Source organism: Cavia porcellus, unplaced genomic scaffold (assembly GCF_034190915.1).
Source record: "Cavia porcellus strain 051 isolate PalLab524CR breed Dunkin Hartley unplaced genomic scaffold, mCavPor4.1 scaffold_28, whole genome shotgun sequence".
NCBI classification, from domain to species: Eukaryota; Metazoa; Chordata; class Mammalia; order Rodentia; family Caviidae; genus Cavia; species Cavia porcellus.
This window is the reverse complement of record NW_026947511.1, coordinates 35918045-35933481: the sequence shown is the minus strand read 5'-3', so window position 1 is coordinate 35933481 and position 15437 is coordinate 35918045. Positions and strand designations below refer to the sequence as shown.

Below are 15437 nucleotides of genomic sequence, written 5' to 3'. Positions count from 1 at the left end.
GCTTCTCCATCTTCCGGAGCTGGGCTGACTTGGACATGGGCTGTGCTCTGACAAAGGATGCTGGGCCTCACGTTGATACAGTTGGGGAAGAAGAACTCCTTCCTGTTCTTGCCAACTTCCTTTCCCATCTACTGCTGCTGAGATTCCTTTGGTCTTTTGCCTGTGCCAGATCCCTAGGGCTCACCATCTAGTGGGCAAGTTATTGTGAGCCCTGGATTTCTAGAGTTATGAATAGGACTGGCTTCTGGGGCATGGTAGGGAGAGGCTCATGAGCCCTTGTGTGGGAGTATGATGCTTTCTCCCCAAAGGCACCAGCATGGATCTGGGCCCGGAGGGTTAATAGGATTCAGGGAGCAGAGAGGGAATAAGGACTCCAGATAGAAGAAAGTGCAAACTGAGCCACAGGTGGAAAAAATGTGCTGTGTTCATGGGGGTGTGTGGTAGGGCCAAGCTCTGTGCTGTGGGGATTCAGGGTGGGTTATGGTGGGAATGACCAAAGGCTAAGGAAATCACTTGAACTTTATTCTGAGGACAATGGGAACAATCCATGATGATTATGATCATATCAAGGATCAGGTGTCTGTCATCAGTATCTGTCATTTGGTGTCAGAAATAGTGCCTGTCTTAGTCACATTTCCAGTGCTGGGATAAAATGTCTGATGTTCACAATTTACTTCTATTTCTTTCTCTTTTTTTTTGGTGCCAGGGATTGAACTCAGGACCTCACACTTACCAAGCAGGTGCTGTCCCTCTAACTTATATTCCTGGCATGACACAATTAAAAGGAGAGGTTTGGCTCACAGTTTCCATGAGTTCAGTCCAATGGCTGACTCCAAAGCCGAAATGGCCTGGTGGAAGGGTACGGCGGAGGACAGCTGCTCATCCACTGGGGCAGGAAGCAGAGAGAGGAGGGAGGAGGAGCCAGGGGCAAGACTATAACCTTCCAGTTCGTGCTCCCAGTGACTACCTCTGACCAGATCTTGCTGCCGAGCAATACATTCAGCTATGGACTCAGCAATGGACGAACCTACCGGTGAGTAAAGCACACCACCCTCACCATCCAGGTGCCTTCCACACACACGAGACTTTTGGGGGAGCATTTTAGATGTAGCCCTTAACAATGTCTGTAGTAGGGAGAGGGTTCTTCAGTAAGATCATGGGTAGAGGATTGGAGACGTGGGAGGGACAAGCACGATGACATCAGTGGTGACAGTGAGGAGGGTGAGTGATGAGGGTGAGTGATGATGATGGTGAAATTCGTGATGCTGATGATGCCTGAGGTGAGGCTAGGAAGGTGGTGGTGATGATGATAGTGATGGCAAGATGGTGACGATGATGGTGGTGATGGTGATAGTGGTGATGATAATGGTGATGATGGTGGTGGTGATGATGGTGATGAAGATGGTGGAGATGGTAATGGTGGTGACAGTGGTGGAAATGGTGGTGATGATGGTAATAGTGGTGATGATGGTGGTGATGATGTTGATGATGATGATGGTGGTCATGATGATGGTGGTAATGATGGTGGTGATGATGGTGGTCATGATGATGGTGGTGATGATGTTGATGATGGTGATGGTGGTGGTGACGATGGTGGTGATGATGGTGATGGTGATGATGTTGATGATGGTGATGGTGGTGGTGATGATGGTGGTGATGATGGTGATGATGATGATGGTGGTGATGATGGTGGTGATGGTAATGGTGGTGATGATGGTGATGGTGGTGGTGGTGATGATGCTGGTGATGATGTTGATGATGATGGTGGTGATGATGTTGATGATGATGATGGTGGTCATGATGATGGTGGTAATGATGGTGGTGATGATGGTGGTCATGATGATGGTGGTGATGATGTTGATGATGGTGATGGTGGTGGTGACGATGGTGGTGATGATGGTGATGGTGGTGATGGTGATGATGATGATGGTGGTGATGATTGTGGTGATAATGGTGATGATGATAGTGTGATGATGATGGTGGTGATGATGGTGGTGATGATGGTGATGGTGGTGGTGTTGATGCTGATAGTGATGATGATCGTGGCAGTGATAGTGGTGTTGATGGGGCTGATGCTGGTGCTACTGCTGGTAGTGATGATAGTGGGGGTCATGATGGTGGTGGTGAGGATGGTGGTGGCGGTGATGGTAAGAGGGTGATCACGGTGTTAACGGTAGCAGTGGTGGTGAGGGAAATGGTGGTGATAGTGATGGTGATGATGTGAGTTCTGGCTAGGACAATAGAGGTAAAATAAAGGACTGATAAGGACTAACATAATGGTATTTGATGATAGGACAGACTAATGGGGGAGATGAGTGAGAGAGAGATGACCAGAGTTCCTGTTTCAGATGTCAGAGTGGCTAGTGGGATGGCTGGGACTTCTAGGTGAAGCAGCTCATGGCAGTGAACACTCAGGTGTAGAGCCCACTAAGACAGCGATCTGAAAGTCATTGTTGAGGTAACAAGTCTATGTGCTGCGGGGCATGAGATCCCCGAGCGAGGAGCAGGACAACAGCAGGAGTCAGGGTCCTTGTGACTACTGGAATTTGGAAGAAAGCAGAACCAGGGATTCTTAAAGAAGTCAAGGATCTCAGGAAATGCTCAGGGGTTGCACTACCCCTCCCCCATCAGCAGAGTCAGTGTGGGCTTTTGCTACATTACAGGTTCTAAGCCAGATGAGGTTTGAAGATAGAAGTCTATACTCGCAAATTCCTTTTTAATACAGAGAAAGAGCCTGAGGTCCAGGGAGAAGAGATACTGCCTGGGTGACCCACATGGTGGTGGACTCAGGCCCTGATCCCAGGTCAGTGCTCTGCATTAAACCGAATCTTGCACTCCTGGGGAGAAGGGCTGGGGGCCAGGGAGACCTTACTATTGGGGCTTCCTTTCTCGTTTCTTAACAAGGTTTGTACTGGCTCCCAAGGCCATCCAGAGTGAGTTGTGGAGCTGGGCCGGGTGAATTACCGACATCCACCACTGCCCACACTCGGGCAGCTGCCTCACCCAGATGTGGGCCTGGTAAGCACGTGGCCACACCTTGGGGCCTGGGTTTGGCTATGAACCGAAGGCAGCTTGGCTTTGCCTACCTCTCCTGCCGCGGGCCTCACACCAGGCCAGAATGTCCTCAGGAGCCGGCTCCCTCTCTTCAGGGGGTGCTTCTGGACTCCCATTTGCAGCTCCTGCCAGGATGTTTTGCAATGAGCTTAGAGAAAGCATTCATTCCGGGAAGTGGGAGGGAGTGCAGTGCTCCTGTTCCGCCAGCCAGCCGGGTCTGGGGGAGAGGGCGCAGGCCGCCTGCTGGGCCAGGTGGCAGCAGCTCAGCACTGGCGGCCCCTGCCCTGCCCGTGGGCCCATTCCTCAACCCCTCGGGAACCTTGGCCTCTAAGCTGTTTATCTGTCTGTCTGCCCGTCCATCTGGATGCCCGTCCATCTGGATTAGAGAAGCCGGCTGGCTCACACCATTTGCCCCAGGCGTCTGCCGGCTACGAGGCAGCCTATACTTTGTTTGGTTTTATTTTTGAATAATACTGAGTATGACTCAAAAGTGATTACAAAATGAAAAGGTACATTCGCTTCCAGCCCTGTTTCTTCCTCCCTTACCCGCCTGCCCCCGTGAGTAAACTCCCCTACCCTCCCGTTTTGTTTATTCATCTAGTCTGGGGCTCTATTTGCAAATACAAGCAGCCACATAACTACATGCAATCTCTCCTTCTCACCCTGGAGGAAGCATTCTGTCTGTGCCGCTTCACACCTTGTTTTGTTCTGCGGAAGAGTGTTACCTGCGATCTCTCCCTAATGCATGCAGCAGTCTGGTGCTCTGCCAGCGGGCCAGTGCCATAGCCATTTTGAGCATGAGTTTTCACACCCAGCCACCTACGAACGCCATGCAGACTCTCAGCCAGGGCTTTCTTTAGATTATCTTTGTTGGAATCCCGACCGTGATGCAAGAGTTCCTCTCTTATCTGCCAGCTCCTTCCCACAGTCCAACCTCTTCCCACTCGCTTTCCCATGTGTCCACTGGCATCGCTGTGGCCATTCTGCAGGGAAGAAACCAGGGAACTAGGAAGCCAGTGACACACCTGAGGGGTAGCTTGTAAGCAGTGAGGTCAAGGACCTGAACCCAGGCAGTGAGCTGGGGCAAAAATCCTTCCTCCTCCTATGTCACACTGCTGGGAACATAGAGCTGTGTAGCCCTGCATTTCCTGGAGCCCGATGGAGTTTCTAAGCCCAGAGAGGGTGGGTGACTTGTCAAAGCCATGCAATGGCACCGCAGCAGCACTCCAGGCGAGGCATTCTTGCTCTGTTGGGGGAATGCTACACTCTCCCGTGGGTGTGGGCGCATGTACAAGGGGTGGACCCCTCAGAATTCCTGGACAGCGGACTTCAAGCCTGCCTTGTTCCTCTGCCCATGCATGGTGCTGCTCCCAGAGCCACTGCACCATTGAGGCAGGAGAGAGAATGGAGCAGGAGGGGTTTCAGGACCCAGCCCCAGGCCCTGGAGTGCTTCCCGGCATCTACCTTGCCTGGCAGAACCTGGCCCTCCCATCTCAGTGTGTGCTAATCCCGTGTCACATCCTCCAGGATGACCAATTCCAGACTCCTGTCTGTCTGCCCACAGTCAGGCTTCTGTTTCCAGGATGTTAGGAGCTGCAGCTGGAGAGCGAGAGAGCTTGGGTTTGGGGTGCTGGCAAGGTCTGCAGTAACTCTTTCCAACCCGGTTTCCGAAGGCACTCTATGATGTAGGATTAAAATATCTTTATTGCCACCAATCACTCCCCTGGCTCTGCGCACACTTCTCCCACTGTTCTTGCCACTTTCTGAAGCAGTTCTGGAAGTCCTCTTTCGTAAGGGTCTTTAGTCGTGCTTTTGTGTGGCTGCCTTGATAGCCTGAGTCAATTCAAAATGTTTCCCTTTCATGGTCATTTTGACTTTGGAAAGAACCAGAAGCCCCCAGATTTGGTGACTAAAGTGGATGAGGACACACTGTCATGTTTTTATAAGCCTACCTTTCTATTGGATGGCACGCAGCAGCAGCACTCCCAGAACTTTTGATGACAGCTTATAAAAACAGTCACAAAAGAAGACTTCCAGAACTGTTTCAGCAGGTGGCAAGGATGATGGGCTCAGTGATTTTGATCCAATCAAGGGAGAGTATATTGAGCAAGATTATGGCAAGACTAATTATTTAATCTAATATATCTTTAAACATTTAAATATTGCTGTACATTTTGATGATACTGCATATAGTGGCATGTATATGGATATGTGCATAGGCTTTTGTGTATAAACCTGAACTTAGTTTTCTTAAGAGTGTGAGGAGACGCATGCATTTGAGTGTGGAGTAGGTGCTTATATGTGGTAAATAGGATGTAATTAAAAGTGTGTTTTCCAGACACCTTGCCTAAGTGAAGCAGGGTCAGTCAACCTGTGTGTGAGTCCAACGGTCCCTCTGCCCTTCTGGGTCAACCTGAGCAAGGTGAAGGTGGCAGGTGGCCACTGCCCTTGTTTGAGGAATGAGGTCTCCAGACGTTATAAAGCACAAAAGGTACTGGGCACAGCCTGAGCTCAGGAGTCACAGTTTAGCAGCTCTCAGCTCTGCCATTGCTGTGTTGACTTCCACAGGAACTGGAAGAGGTGTGAACGCTGTCACCTCTGTGGGAATCATGAGATCACAGATGGCGTCACTCATCTCCCACCTCCCAGTCTTTCTCTTTTTTCCAGTCACCCAGGTTTGATGGTTTTAAGGAGGAGCTTGGGTGGAGTTTTATGCCAGAAGATCAGAGTGCTGGGGCATGTGACACATACAGAAAAGAGATAGATAGATAGAGAGAGAGAGAGCCAGAGGGAGACAGAGATCCTTTATGATGGAGGAGCCTCCTCCTTGGGCTGGGGCCAGAGAATGCAGTTGTCTTAAGGAACTAACCTTTGTCTGCCATGGCATTTTCTAAACTGGTGCTCACGGAATTGCTGGGGGTGTGCCAGGGTCTGGATGCACCAAGAGGGGTTCTCTCATCAGGTGAATCTGGGAAACACTTCCCCTATCAGTACGTCCCCTCATAGACATTTTGATCCTCATTTAGCTTTATAAAGAAGCTATAAAGATAGCTAGAGTGTATAAAGAACTCAAAAAATAAATGCAGTCACCTAAAATAAAAGACCCAGATCAAGAAACTGCCAAGTGAAATCAATGGACACTTCTGGGGAGAAGCACAAATGGCAAACAAATATATGAGACCAGGTTCACCATTTCCAGCCATTAGAGAAATGCAAATTAAAACAATGCTGAGATTCCATCCTATACTAGAAAGAACAGCATTCATTAAAAAGTCAAGCAAAACAAACGTTGGCGTGGCCACAGTGAAAAAGGAACCATTCTACATTAGTGGTGGAACTGAAAACTAGTACAACCACTGTGAAAATCAGTGTGGAGTTTCTCAAACAATTCAAATTACACATTCCACTTGGCCCAGCTATTCTCCTAAGTCTTTTCCAAAAGGAGTTAAAGTCATCATGTTACAGTGATATACGCAAAACCGTGTTTACAGCAGCACAATCCATAATAACTAAGTCCTAGCAGCAGCCTGCATGTCCCTCAACAGATGGCTGGGTAAAGAAAGCGTGTTTACACATAGTAGAGTATTATTCTGCCATGAAAAGGGTAAATTTGCATCACTTGTAGGAAAAGGGATGCGCCTGAAGACAAAAATGTGAAGTAAAATAAACCAGGCACACAAGCTGACGCACCACGTGGCATCTCTCACTTGAGTAAGGCCACACATAAGCAAAGAGCAAAATAAGGAGGGCTAGAAAGGAACAAGAGCTTAGATTTGCTGCCAGTGGGAAGGGGTCCAGGAGTGGGAGGTTGAGGGGGAGAAGAGGGGAACAGTAAGGAGAATAAAAATTTGTCTTGTACAGGTACTAAATACCCACAATAGATAGAAACATTATGTGTCATGAGCATGAGATAAGATTAATAATAACAATGAGAATGAAAATGAGGAAAGGGGATTTAGAGATGGAGAGGAGGAGCAGGGGAGGAGATTAAAAAGAAACAATCTGCTTTACGGACCTGGACCTGCCCCTGCTCCCCACGGTGTATGTGAATTTCGTGATCTGCAAACACGTCCTGATAAAATAAAAGGAAGCTCTACAGTATGCGGTAAATGAACAATGCCAGCTTGGTTGAGCCCAGCGGTCCCCAAATGTTTTCTTCTTTTGCATAATTCCTGCTACGAGACCCTGCAGAACTCACAGCGAACAGGGACAGATCAGCAGGATCAATAGTAGTGAAATCAGCAAGGCCATGTCTCTCCAGGTCACAGATGGAGATGGCAAAATGATGTCATAAAGCAGCATCGCTCAAACGCGGGGTGGGGGCCTGTGTGTCACCCTGGGGAGCTGCTGAAAATGTGGACTGCACACCGGCGGGGCTGGGTGGGGCTGAGCTCTTGCATCTGTGACAAGCTGCCAGGGGATGTCACTGGGGGCTCAGGGACTACACTTCCATAGAAAAATTATGAAGAACCTAGCACTGCCATGAAATTTCACCCACACCTATCCTTATCACAGCATTTGGAGACTCATGGCCACCTACAGCCATTTCTGAATCAGGCCTTCAGGCCTCTAGCAGGGAATGATTTGGTCTCTTCAATCAGCACAAGTACTCTTGGCAGGGGAAAGGATAGCCAGCTTGGTCACAACTGATGCAAAGACCAAGGTCTGGGGATTGTAAAACCTTTCAGGGCTGTGCAGGGTTGGTGGAGTCTTCCTGAAAAGGTGACAATCCTTTGTGCTTCTGTCACTCCCCAGATCTCTGCAAACAAGGTTTGGGTGGTTAGTGTTTTAATTTATTTATTTATTAATTTTTAAAGAGACATTTCCTCTTTCTTTCCTCAGGTCTGGAGTCATTAAGCAAGGATTAGCTGGATAAACAGAGGAAGTGATTTTTAAACTGTTTGCAAACTTAATGTGAAGAGCCCAGCCTTGCAAATTATCACGTCTAATCAAAGGCCCTCGCTTCACTGCTCTAGTAATTGTACTGGTATTAGTCAAATTCTTGTTGTCTCCTCATTAGCCGTGGAAAGGAGACTCAAGACGTACTTCATTAGAGTGTCCTGGAAATATATTGCTAATGCAGAGGTGGGGGAGGGGTGGGAGGCGAGGAGATGGGACCAGAGCGTGTAACATCCATATCTGACACCATGGACACCACCTCTCTCAGCGTCCGTGTCACAGAGGCCCCATCCTTTACCTGAAGAGGCACCTAGGTGGCCGAGGCAGGACCAGCGACCCAGAGCTATGAGACCCATCTGCTGCACCGCACCCTCACCATCCCTTCCTTCTCTGGGCTCCGATCTTGCGGGGGGCACAAGGAGGGTGGAAGAGCTGGAGTCTGAGGGTCCTTCCTGCCTGAGTTCTCGGCCTGTGGTCCTAAGCATTGAGGCTTTGGTCACAATGAGCGCGTGTTGTTTGCTTGATTCCTAGGGCTTAGACTCCCCCAGGGCTGGGCTCCATCGTAAGGCAGGCATAAGCCAGATGCCGGTCTGTGGCCACCCTTGCTGCGGTCTGACAGGAGGATGAGTCCATCCACCACTTAAGTCCATTCCTATGTGGAGTCCAAAATGCAGATCTTGCGGAAGCTGAAAGAGAAATGGTGGTTACCAGAGGCTGGGGAGAGAGGATGGAGAATGGAGAGAGTTGGTCAAGGGGTGCAATATTGTGGTTAGACAGGGAGGGGGTGTAAGTTCTGGGGTTCTGCTCAGTAGGGTGAGGATAGTTTAAGGAATTGATAAATCCTTAAGGCAATGGATTGATTACCCTTACTTGATTGTTGCACAATGTATACAGACAGAAACATCACACTCTACGTCACAAACATGTACAATTTTTATGTGTCCCATCAAAACTACAGAAAAGGAGTGGGTGTATCAGCATACTCTTTTTTCCTTGCTTTCTATTTATGGAATGTCTAGTCTGGTAGCTAAAGTTTAAATTCATTGAAATAAAATAAAATTAAGAAATCAGTTTCTCAGTTGCACCAACTACATTTCAAGAGTTCAAGTAGCAAGCACTTGATTTGATCACTATTCAATTGCTCATTGTGGATTCTCATGACTCATGGGGAGTGGATCCTTAAAAGTTCAATTGGACACTGCTGATCCGGCCCTTTCTGTGCTAATCTGCACAGGAGGGTGACTAGAGCTGAGAAGGGATCCCAGGACACAGACACTCAAGCTGTGGGGGAGAGGCACCCCAGATCTGAGAGTTGAATCCAGAGCCCAATGCTACACAAAGTGTTTGCCCCTTGAGCTCCCTGGAGGGTGAGCATTGGCCTCTGAGCCAGCCCAGGGAACTGGGGAGACCCAGCAAGGCTTCCTGGTGAGCGCAGATTTTTAAGTTTGAGGCTGGCCTGTATCCGTTGCTTTAAGATGAGACTGGCACCCCAGCACTCCCGAGCTGCAGAGCCCTCACTGCCCAGCTTAGGGTAGTGTCCTTTGAGGGTTAGCTCTGCACACTGGCATCTTCTGCTCCCAGCAGCTGGAGAAACCCTTTAGAGACATGGGTGGCTATGGTGATTGTGGGTTTTGGGGTGACCCTGATCCTCAGCCTGCATACCAGGACATTGCTTGCCTCTGCTGTTTCTTCTTCCTCATCCCAGAGAGCTCTATACACCCTGCTACCTTTATTCTTAAAGAGCTTTGGTGTCCTCTACTACTGGCCTTTGTACACGTGAGTCCCCTGCCTTGGACCCCCTTTCTTTCTGCTATATCGTCTGCTTAGGGAATCCCTTGCACCCTCCCATACCAGCATGAACAGCAGCCCCTTCCCTTTCCAGGCCAACCAGGTGTTATAGTCAGGAAAACAATTACATACAGGCACATAATTTGTATATTATTATTTTATAGTGGTCACCTAAAGAATCAAATACAAAAGAAAGAGTACAGGAAACTTGTTTACACACTAAGACCCAAAGAATCCAGCTGAGGGTTTGGATCCCATGGCAACGTCCTGAATGGATCCAGCTGAAGACCTAGAGCCCATGATAATGCACCTCATAAGTCCAACTGGAGGCCTAGAGCTCACAACAATATCTCATGCAAGTCTGTTTCATGGATCTGCCCTGCGGAGGCCCAAAGGTCAGCAGCGGAAGCTAGAAAGTCTGTGCTAGTAGGATAAGGATCTGTGAGTTCTGAGACTTCTGCCTGGAGCCAAGAAGTGACACTCAAAGTAAGGACCAGGGCTCCCTTGAAAAGCACCACAGTCACTCTCAGTGACAAGGAGGCATCAAGTTTCTTGTTGATGGGAACAATTGAGTTTATATCAGGAAGCCAGTGTGACAAGCTTCTCCTGGAGATTGAACAGTTCACCATCATCCCCTCTGGAGTCAGGAAGTGATGCTCAAAGTAGGGACCAAAGCTTCCCCAAAGTGTACCACAGCCGCTCTCATTGACAACAAGGTCCCAAGCTCTGATGATGAGAGCCAAGTTTATATCAGAAAAGAAACTCGACAGGCTCCTCCAGGAGAACCAATGGCAAGAGGAAAACCAACACCACCACTTCTTCCTCTCCAGTTCTCCCTTTTATGTGGGTGACAATCCTCAGGTGGGCCAGCCACAACACCAGGCTGGTTCAGTTCAGCTGGTGTAACCAGTTGACCACCAGTAGCAGTCCAGGCCTCCCATTAGGTGCTCCGTAGCACAGGCGGCACTTGGGGCTGTGTTTCTCTGTAGAGTCAGGAGAACAAGACCTTGGGTCTTGACTTAGAGACTCTTAGGTAGGATCCAGAAGATCATGTTCTGGCAAAGGGGTTTAATTCTATCCCAGAGAGGTCTGCAGCCTGGGGGTGGGGCCCAAGTCCTGCCTTGTCCTCAGGTAGCTTGTTCTTGAGGCATTAGACCAGCAGGGAGAAGGGGATGGGCAGCAGCTCCCAGTGGGACAGCAGAAAGGTTGATAGCAATGTCCTGGATGAGACCAGACACAGAGGAGGATGAGGCTATATTTTCTGACTCTGTGTACAGGAAGTAGCTCCTGCCACTTGCTCGGAGTGTGGATTTGCTGCAATGGACATGTGCTTCCAAAGGACATGCAGAAGGTTAGTGAGATGGGAGCAGGTTATGCAGCACAGGCCAATGGTTGTGACACCACAGCCTGACCAGGTGGACTCATGTCACAAACTACTGAGATTAGGAAGGAGATCCAGGAGATGTGACCTCTGCTTGTGGGCTATGGGCCTGGGTCTGCCGGCTGGGACCTTCTAAGCAAGGGGAAGAAGAATGTTGTTGAGTCTGGTGTGGCTCCACCCACACTCTCCTCCCTGGCCTGGGAGATATGCAAACAGGTCTCCTACACCCACACCTTTTTGTGTCACTCTCTTGTGGGTGGGACTGCATTGCGTTCCAAATCTTTCTTGTCCCCAAGTATTTCACTTGTGCATTTGCCTCAAGACAAATGCCCTTGAATAAACCACTGCTCATCTAACCAGTCCCAAATGCCCACTTTTTGCTTCTGTTTCTCTGCAAGAACTGGGTTCCTGGCTGAGGGTCTGGTGAGCTTTCGTGGTGTAGGTGAGGTCCATTCCCCACCACAGTTCTGCCCAAGCAGGGCTCAGGGTACTCCCTATAGCAGCCCATTCTCTGCTCTCCTTGTAGATCCTTCTTGGGAACCAACATCGGGTACTATGTGGACATTGGCCCCAGTCCAGCTAGCTACGTATATCATTGACAGTCTGAGCCTTAGTTAGGACAGCTTTAAGGTGGAGATAATAACACAAAGCTTGAAAGGCTGGTGTGGTGGCAAATGCTTATAATCCTAGCACTCAAGAGGCCAAAGCAGGAGGGTTGTCATGAATTCAGGGCCAGCCTGACTCGGTCTCAAAAGACCAGTAAATAATAAAAATAAAATAAAAACTGTGAACTTAGAGAACCCCTGTTGGGATTAATAACACAGTGTGCTTAGCGTCTGACTGGAGTTGGGGTGGGTAACTCAGTCCCCTCGTACCTCCCTCTTCTGGGCCTTCGTCCTTTGCTCCTGAGGGCCACTCTGGGCTGCCTGCCCCTTTGGCAGCAGCTTTTCTCTCCCAGGCCCCTGAATGCAGACCTGCTGTCCTCTGAGGCTGGAATCCAATTTCTCTACCTCTGCGAGGACAAAGGGCTGAGTCAGCTCTCGAGGGATTCACTCCTGAGGTTCCACAGAGTCTGGGTGCTCAGCGCCAGCACTTAGGCCGCTAATGGACTCGGAATGGATTCGGGGCTGACACAGCCCTGCAGTGCGGAGCTCACTGGAGAAGCGTGGTGGTTCTTTTTTTTTATTATTTTTTTTTAAATAACTTCCACACAATAGGTTTCCTTTTAATCAGAAACTGGTTGTCTGCATTTCTGGCTTCTGGTAACTTCCTCTCTGAGCCTATAAAAGCCACAAGAGAACTGATTAGATATCCCTGGTGCCGAGGCAGGGAAGGAGGCCAAAGAGGTGGCCTTGGGCCTCCTCTTGCTGTCCTGAGCTGCCTGCAGGGCACGACACCCTGGAGGAAAGGTTTCTCTGCTGGGCTTTCATGTGCTCTGATGGCGAGAGTCTGGCCCTCGGGGTGCACACGCCCAGCGTGTGCGCACAGAAGTCAGAGGTGCAAACCAGCACCAGAGGTTTGGGTTACATCATCTTGGGGGCCCAGAGAGGTTAACTGACTTGTCAAGGGCCACATAGCTAGCTGGTCAAGTGACCAGGGCTGGATGTTCCTGCCTTAAGTCTTTTCTATGTTTGATCCCTAATCAATCAATCCACCCGCCATTGTCCACCCCCACAGGAGCTCACACATGGTGTATTTCATGGGGTCAGCTACTGCTTTGTGGTCATGTGACAATCGCTTTTCCAGCCAGACTGTAATCACAGGTTAGTGGGGACAATCTGGGCTCCGACAGCCTTAGCTGAGCAGACTCCCTGCTGAGAACCCGCTTTGTCTTCTGAAAACCCAGGGTGGTAAAGGCACCCTATTATGGGGGTTCCGTGAGACAGAATGAAGGTACCACATCAGAGATCAACAAATTCCTTCCTGAGAAAGCCTTCCTCCAAGGACAACGTAACTTGCTGTAATTTCTGCAGGATCTCCTGGGTTAGGCCCTAGGTTCTCAAAAATGTGGTCTCTGGACTACACCTAGGAACTTGTTGGAATTCCCATTCTCTTCCTGTACAGTCTGGATCAGAAAATCAGGGGGGAGGGTTCAATAAGCCCTCCCCGTGACTCTGATGCGCCCTGAGTTTGGGGGCTGCTGAGCCATACATTCACTTTCCATGGTCTTGGAGTAGGGGAAGAACACCTTGGGCTGAAACTTCTTGTCAGGAAAGGATTCCTGGGTTGGTGGTTTCAGAAATGGACGTTTGGAGGGCAAGTAGGAGCTAGTTCCTGGAGAGGCAGGCGAACGTGAGGAACAGTAGAGAGACCAGGGAAATTGGAAGCTAGATCTGCCAGAGTCTGTCCTGCGCCCACCACCACTTAATACCCAGGATGACCATTAAGGCCAGAGTGTTGGAATTTGGACTTCATCTTATTTAGATTGTCACAAATGTTCTATCTGTATTGGGTCATGAAGGCAAAATCAGGGCCAGGAGCCTTCCAACCATCCATCCGTCCATCTATCCATTTACCTGTCTGTCCATCTATCCACCTGTCTTTCTAGTCTTCTCTTCATTCTTTCTTTCAATCAAAAATCACTAATGAGACAACTGTGTCCTGTGATTAATTTAAGCATTTGAGATAATTTACTTTAAATAAAAACAGCTTTCTACCAAATACCACTGTCTAAAATATTAAAATAAATAATTCTGGGTAGAAGAGAATTGGAGTAAAATGCAACTTCAAGGTCTGACCCTGTGTTTGAGATGCTTACAAGGCTAGATACAGGACTCAGACTTGTTAAGGGCACAGCTTCAGCCAGGAGACAAAGAAATGGCTAATTTGTTTGGCTGTTAGAGCTTCCCGCCTCTCTGTCTTATCTATTTTCTGATTTAATTCTGAAAACAATACCATGAAGTCTGAGGAAACTCAGACTCAGAATTTAAATGACTCAGCCCCGAGCCTCAGAGGAAATGAGCTGCAGAACCCTGACAATGTATGTATCTTCCGATTCCCTCCAGCCCCAAGCACAGCCAGGCTGACTTCCATTCACAGGGGTGGAAGAGGAGGCAGGGGGACCTCTTCTAGGGAGCCCTCACGCCATTCACGTGAAGCGATAACTGAGGAGCCCTGTCTAACGCACAAAGCAACTCAGGAAGCCCAAGACCCATTTCCAAAGCAGTTAGTTACCCATTTTCCAGTCTGGGCTGTTGGAAGCAACTTGGAGACTTTGCCCTTATCACCAAAGCTGACTGCTCTGATAGCAGATTAAGAAACCACTCAACCCTCTACCACCTCATGATTTCCAGGAATTTAACACCTCACCCATACCGGCTGGTCACTGTGGAAAAGAAAAATCAAAACATATACTAGTGGTTAAAGACATGGCTCTTTGAACAATATTAAAACACTCCACAACCTTTCATATAGAATTAATTAACATAAAACCCAGCATCCTCACCACTGCAGAGCCCTAAAGTGGTTGCCAGAATTTAATTAGACTTAACCTTTTTTTCCTACACCAGTACCACTTTATAATAACTGCAAATCATTATTAATTCCTTTGGTGTTCACTGTAATAACATTAATCATGATGAACTTCTTTCTGTAGTAATGTGTATGTAATATGTAATTCCATAGCAATTTAGTATTAGTTAAGGCTAAATTGAAATTAATTTCACAAAAAGATACTATTTATTATTGGATACTGTATATTCATAAAATAATATTTTAGAGCAATTTATATGAAGGTGGCCGGATTAGGAGGCATTTGGTAAAGTGTTACAAGTTCACGGGCACAACTATTTGCTGCTGATTACTGGAGCGTATCTGATTGCTGGCATCTCGTATCCCAAGGTACTTGAAATATCAAACCAGAAAATGGGGAGGCTATTATGAGATGGTCCTTCGGGACACCGTACCTTATCAGTCTGATGGTACAGTCTGGGATGAGGAGCTCCTAGGGAGTTTTTTCCAGAGCCCATGTCTGTGAACCATTGTGCCAGATCTTAGGGTTCAAATGCATGCATTTCCCTCTGTTAGACTCATTCTTTTTTTCTGTAGAATGGTCCTATTGTCGCCTGGTGGCGATCTTCAGGGACATCAAAACTGTGATGGCTTGGAGAGTGATTTGGAAACTAGGCTTAGCTGAAGTGAGAAAAGAGAACCAGAAACCTGCATGTGTCTGCTTGTATCACGTTGTCTTGTTTATTTATGTGATCTTTGGAAGTAGAGGCACTGGGAAGGTAAAGAAAGACACTTTTTTTAAGATACCAGGGGGAGATGTCACTGATTTTCAGAAGTCACCTTGTCCCAGGCTCTGCCCTCCCTT

At 48.4% G+C, this 15437-nt stretch overlaps 1 long non-coding RNA gene across 1 annotated transcript; it reads left to right on the top strand.

The window, feature by feature from the left end:
* Positions 1-583: 583 nt before the first annotated feature.
* LOC134473825 (uncharacterized) lies at positions 584-9023 on the top strand. Its single transcript, XR_010044285.1, has 2 exons — positions 584-1033; positions 7897-9023. It is a non-coding gene; the product is annotated as an uncharacterized LOC134473825 (long non-coding RNA).
* Positions 9024-15437: the final 6414 nt, after the last annotated feature.